This window comes from Chiloscyllium plagiosum, chromosome 21 (genome assembly GCF_004010195.1).
Source record: "Chiloscyllium plagiosum isolate BGI_BamShark_2017 chromosome 21, ASM401019v2, whole genome shotgun sequence".
NCBI classification, from domain to species: domain Eukaryota; kingdom Metazoa; phylum Chordata; class Chondrichthyes; order Orectolobiformes; family Hemiscylliidae; genus Chiloscyllium; species Chiloscyllium plagiosum.
Window position 1 is genome coordinate 37027029 of NC_057730.1, and position 6046 is coordinate 37033074.

Here is a 6046-nt window from a genome sequence, read left to right on the forward strand (position 1 = left end):
GTAAATACTGATGCAAAATACTCATTTAGTATCTTCCCCATTTTCTGCGGCTCCACACAAAGGTCACCTTGCTGATCTTTGAAGGGCCCTATTCTCTCCCTAGTTACCCTTTTGTCCTTAATGTATTTGTAAAAACCCTTTGGATTCTCCTTAATTCTATTTGCCAAAGCTGTCTCATGTCCCCTTTTTGCCCTCCTGATTTCCCTCTTAAATGTACTCCTACTTCCTTTGTACTCTTCTAAGTATTCACTCAATCTATCCTGTCTATACCTGACATATACTTCCTTCTTTTTCTTAACCAAACCCTCAATTTCTTTAGTCATCCAGCATTCCCTATACCTACCAACCTTTCCTTTCACCCTAACAGGAATGTACTTTCTTTGGATTCTCGTTATCTCATTTCTGAAGGCTTCCCATTTTCCAGCCATCCCTTTACCTGTGAACAACTGCGCCCAATCAGCTTTCGAAAGCTCTTGCCTATTACCATCAAAATTGGCCTTTCTCCAATTTAGAACTTCAACTTTTAGATTTGGTCTATCCTTTTCCATCATTATTTTAAATCTAACAGAATTATGGTCGCTGGCCCCAAAGTGCTCCCCCACTGACACCTCAGTCACCTGCCCTGCCTTATTTTCCAAGAGTAAGTCAAGTTTTTCACCTTCTCTAGTACGTTTATCCACATTCTGAATCAGAAAATTGTCTTGTACACACTTAACAAATTCTTCTTCATCCAAACACTTAACACTATGGCATTCCCAGTCTATGTTTGGAAAGTTAAAATCCCCTACCGTAACCACCCTATTATTCTTATGGATAGCTGAGATCTCCTTACAAGTATGTTTCTAAATTTCCCTCTGACTATTAGGGGGTCTATAATACAATCCCAATAAGATGATCATCCCTTTCTTATTTCTCAGTTCCCCCCAAATAGCTTTCCTGGATGTATTTCTGGGAACATCCTCCCTCAACATATTGTCATTTCACAGGTCCATGCTCGTCTTTCCTGCATGGCCCTTTTGAATGTCTCCTGTCAGCTTTCTATTCATGCCACAGCAGTGAAACAACTCCACCCAAAATCAGAAGTGACATCCTGTCAGACTGTGGTGTGCATCTCTCTTCATTGTCGTCCAGCCTTCGTTCTCTTTTGATACTCCAACAAGGCATGGCTAATCTGTACCTGAGCACAATTTACTCACTTTTGCTTCATGCTCCTAGATTCCCTTACCCATCAAAAATCTATGAATCTTTTGATAGTTCCAACAGTTCTGATCTCCGTCTACAAAAATAATATAGAGGCTCTTGAGAAGCTGCGTCAATGACTTCCAGAGTTGATACGAGAACCGAATGATTATAAAGAGCAGGAGAGGTTGTATAGGGGGCTGAGTTTTGTTTTTGCCAGAAATTAGAAGGCTGAGGAGTGACCTAAGACTGGTTTTGAAAATTCTGAAGGGGATGAATAGGGTTTACGTAGAGAAGATGTTTCCACCTGATTTGATTTGATTTGATTTGATTTATTATTGTCAGGTGTACCCTGGGAACAGTGAAAAGTGTTGTCTTGCGTGCTCTACGGGCAGATCATATTACTGTATAGAAGTGCATCAGGTTAAAGAACAGAGTGCAGGATACTATGTTACAGCTGCCAAGAAGGTGCAGAGAGAGACCAACATTAACGTTAAAGAGGTCCATTTAAAAGTCTGATAACAGCGGGAAAGAAATTGTTCTTGAATCTGTTTGTAAGTGTACACAAAGGTTTATATCTTTTATATCTTATAAAAATAGGTGGAAGAGAGTATAACCGGGGTGGGAGGGATCTTTGATTTATGTTGGTTGCTTTCCCAAGGCAGCAGGAAGTATCGATGAAGTCAATGGATGAGACGTTGGTTTGTGTGATGGACTGGCTATGTTCAGACTCTCTAAAGTTTCTTTCAGTCTCAGGGAGAGCAGTTGTCATATGACGCTGTGATGAACCCAGATGATGGCTCTGACCTCCATAATTGCGGAGTGCTTTTAGAGGTTAGTTATACCTCATATCAACTAGGAGAAAGTGAGGTCTGCAGGTGCTGGAGATTAGAGTTGAGAGTGTATTGCTGGAAAAGCACAGCCGGTCGGGCAGCATCCGAGGAGCAGGATAATCGACATTTCGGGCCAGAGCCCTTCATTGGGAGTTCCTGATGAAGGCTTTGGCCCGAAACGTTGATTTTCCTGCTCCTCGGATGCTGCCTAACCTGCTGTGCTTTTCCAGCAACACACTCTCGACTATGGCTCATATCAACACTAGCTTCCCAGTCTGTGTTGATCTCTTACAAATTGACAACTGGCACAACAGATCCCTGGCAGCTGCCATTTCCCTGGCTCTACACTCATCCCTGGAACATCAGGATAATAAGGATACCTATGTCAGGCCTCTACTTATCGATTACAGCTCCACCTTCAACACTATAATTCCAACCAAAGATATCTCCAAACTTTGAGACCCATGTCTTGACTCCACCCTCTTCAACTGGATTATCGGCTTCCTGACCCACAGACTACAATCAGTGAGGACAGGCAACAACACTTCCGCCATGACAATCCCCAGCACTGGCATCCTGCAAGGCTGCGTACACAACCCAGTACTGTACTCCTTATATACTCATGACTGTGTTGCTAAGTTTTGTCAAAACTCCATCTACAAGTGCGTTGACAACACCATCGTTGTAGGCCGGATATCAAACAATGATAAGACAGAATACAGGAAAGAGATGAAGTGTGTGGTGTGAGGACAATCTCTCTCTCTCTGTCTCAATGTCAGCAAAACTAAAAAGCTAATCATTGACTTCAGGAATCAAGGAGGAGGACATGTCCCTTTCTACCTCAGTGGAGCTGAGGTGGAGATGGTCAAGAGCATTAAGTTCCGAGGAGGATCATCACCAAATATCTGTCCTGGACCACCCATATTGATGTGATGGTCAAGAAGGCATAATAATGCCTCCTCTTCCTCAGGAGGCTAAGGAAATTTGGCATGTCATGAGGACTCTCATCAACTTCTATAGATGCACCATAGGAAGCATTCTACCTGGATGCATCACGGCTTGGCACGGCAACTGTTCTGCCCAGGACCGTAAGAAACTACAGGGATGTGTGAACACAGCCCAGACCACCATGCAAGCCAACCTTCCGTCCATTGACTCCATCTTTACTTCTCACTGTCTTGGAAAGGCAGCCAACATCATCAAAGACCCCTCCTACCCTGGTTACAATCTCTTCCAACCTCTTTCATCAGGCAGAAGATACAAAAGCTTAAACACATGTGACAACAGGTTTAAGAACTGCTTCGTTCTCGTTGTTAGACTTCTGAATGGACCTCTCAAATTTCAAATTTAATGTTGATCTTGCTTTTCTGCACCTCCTTTTGCACCCGTAATTTTGTATTCCTCACTCTATTCCTTCACCCTATGATCTTTGTATGGTATGATCTGCCTGTACTGCATACAAAACAAAACTTTTCACTGTACCTAGGTACACCTGACAATAATAAATCAAATCAAATCAGATTGGATGCTTTCTATAGTGCATCTGTTAAAAGGTTGTGAGCGTCTTTATGGACATATCAAATTTCCTTAGCCTCCTGAGGAAGTAGAGGCATTGCTGTCTTTCTTGACGATAATGGCAAGTCCACAACTGGGAGATAAATGTGTAAGCATCCATAAAATTGAATAAGGAATTCTTTATCTCGAAAGTGGGGAGCCTACAGACTTGAAACAACTGTGGATCTGTTGGTAATACTCTTGTCCATGAGTCACAAGGATCTGATCTCATTCCAGGTCTTACATACAAAGATCAAAGCTGACATTCCAATGAAGTAGTGAGAATGGTCAATGATTCTATCATTGGGTGCACTGTTAAACTGACGTGCCACCTGTCTGATCACTGGAAATGAAAACTTCCATGGCACCGTTTTGAAAAAGAGCAGTAGTGATACGAGTGTCCAGGGTAATGTTTATCTCTTAGTCAACATTGTACTAATAACCTGGTCATTGCCATATTGCTGCATATGGGAGCTTACTGTGCATCAATTGGCTGTTCTGATTTTTGCATTACAAACTGTCCCTTTGCTTCAAAAAGTACTTCATTGGCTGCAGAGTGCTTTTAGATGTCAGATTGTCTCCTAAATGGTATGTACATGCAGATTTTCCTTTTAAAACAACACGCAGTTCGGACAAATAAATGTGGCATTTGAGGGGAAACTAGAAAAGCACATGAAGGAAGACTAGAGGGTGAAATGAAATGGGCCAGAGGAAGAAAGCTGATGTGGAGGACAGTAACTAACACTTGGGCCTAATGATCTGTTTCATTTCTGTTCATTCTATGTAATTGAACATGTATCCTAAATCTTTTTGGACAGGGATAATTCCAGTTGGCTTTTACTCCTCTTCATGGATGTGGACATTACTTTTTGCCCAACTTAATTGCCTTTGAACAGGTGGCAGTGAAGCAGTGGCCTTCTTAAACTGCTGCAGTTCATATGGGATGGATACACCCACAGTGCTGTAAAGAAGGTAGTTCCATAAATTTAATCCAGCAACAGTGATGGAACAGTGATATTTTTCCGAGTCAGAGAAGTTTGTGACTTGGAGAGGAACTTGCAGGTAATGATGTTTCCCTGTGTCTCCTGACCTTGTCCTTCCAGGTAGACAAAAATCACAGATTTGCAAAGTGTTCCTGAAGGAGCCTGGGCAAACTGCTGTAGTGAATCTTATACATGCTACACACTGCCATTATCTTTTAAGTAAAACAAAATGTTTACTCCTAATTGCTGTAGCTCTAATTTTATAAGCATATTCCTATGTTCTGGATTTTTCCCATTCTGGCCTGTGTACAAAAATCCCTTTACTTAATTTCATGTGTTCATGGTGACTGACTGCTTTGAGATAACACACTCAATGGGAAGCATTCAGTTAACTGGAGTGAATACACTCCCCTGCAATTTAACCCTGTTAAATTGACTGTGTCTAAGGTCAAATCTTTGATGCTCCTTGGGGCGGGAAGGACTGAGGTTGTATCTTGCAATGATTCCAGCAGAGGGCACTGTGCGACATATAAATGGGAAAGAGCCTCAAAGCAGCATTGAAAAGCTTCTGGAAGGGCAAAGGTTGAAACAGTTTGGAAAAACGCAGGGTGAAAGACACATAACACTGTTGGCTTTCTGTCTACAAGATCCAGAGGAACTCATCATTCAGCAACAACAAGTGAAGTAAGCATGTCTATACATTGCCGAAGGTTCATGTAAGAGGGCTGTGTGTGTTTACAGATATGACAAATATATTGCATTGGGCAGGCTGTATGAGAGTAATTTACAAGGGGCCCTGTGGATAAGCTATCCATTACTAGCAGCACTGCTGTTTTTATAAATACAATGCTGGCAATGCAAGTGTTGCTCTTTAAATGGATTTTCTGTTAAAATTCGGCTTGCCACTATGTCCCTCTCTGAAAAAGCGTTGATTATATTTTTGTCTGGTGTGCTAAGAAAAGGCATTGCTTAATTGAATCCTGAGATAGTAGTATGAAGTTCTTGTAAAAATGATATTTGGCCGCATTGGCGGGACAACATTTGCACCAGTGTTTTTCTCCCGACACCAATACCAGGGTATTTTTTCCCAACACTAATACAGTTAGTTGATGCACACATTTCCTGCCTCCCCTATTTTTGTCTGGTCATTTCTCTCCTTTTGAAATGAACATACTCCATTGTTGGCATGTGGTTTTCCCTGTCACCCTGAATAGCCAATCAACTTTACTTCCTAACCTCAGCTTGTCTCTTCAATAGCCTTCGTTAATGTCAAGTCATCCCTTGACTGCAAGTGACCATTTTGATAAAGGATAGCATTACAGCTGTGCTGAGGGAGGATATTCCCAGAAATACATCCAGGGAAGTTATTTGGGTGGAACTGAGAAATAAGAAAGGGATGATCACCTTATTGGGATTGTATTATAGACCCCATAGTCGTCAGAGGAAAATTGAGAAACAAATTAATAAGGAGATTTCAGTTATCTGTAAGAATAATAG

The 6046-nt window shown here is 41.7% G+C and overlaps 1 protein-coding gene across 4 annotated transcripts in view; it reads left to right on the plus strand.

Moving 5' to 3' along the window:
• Positions 1–6046, plus strand: part of gaa2 (alpha glucosidase 2) — an 84615-nt gene that overhangs the window by 11272 nt on the left and 67297 nt on the right. Inside the window, exon 1 of one of the 4 annotated variants that reach the window (XM_043711831.1) lies at positions 5108–5233. The exons of 2 other annotated variants lie outside the window; for them this stretch is intronic. The gene's annotated coding sequence lies outside the window, so the exon portion shown is untranslated. Of the gene's footprint in view, positions 1–5107; positions 5234–6046 lie in introns of those variants that run through there. One more of the 4 variants, XM_043711828.1, reaches the window with a different exon arrangement.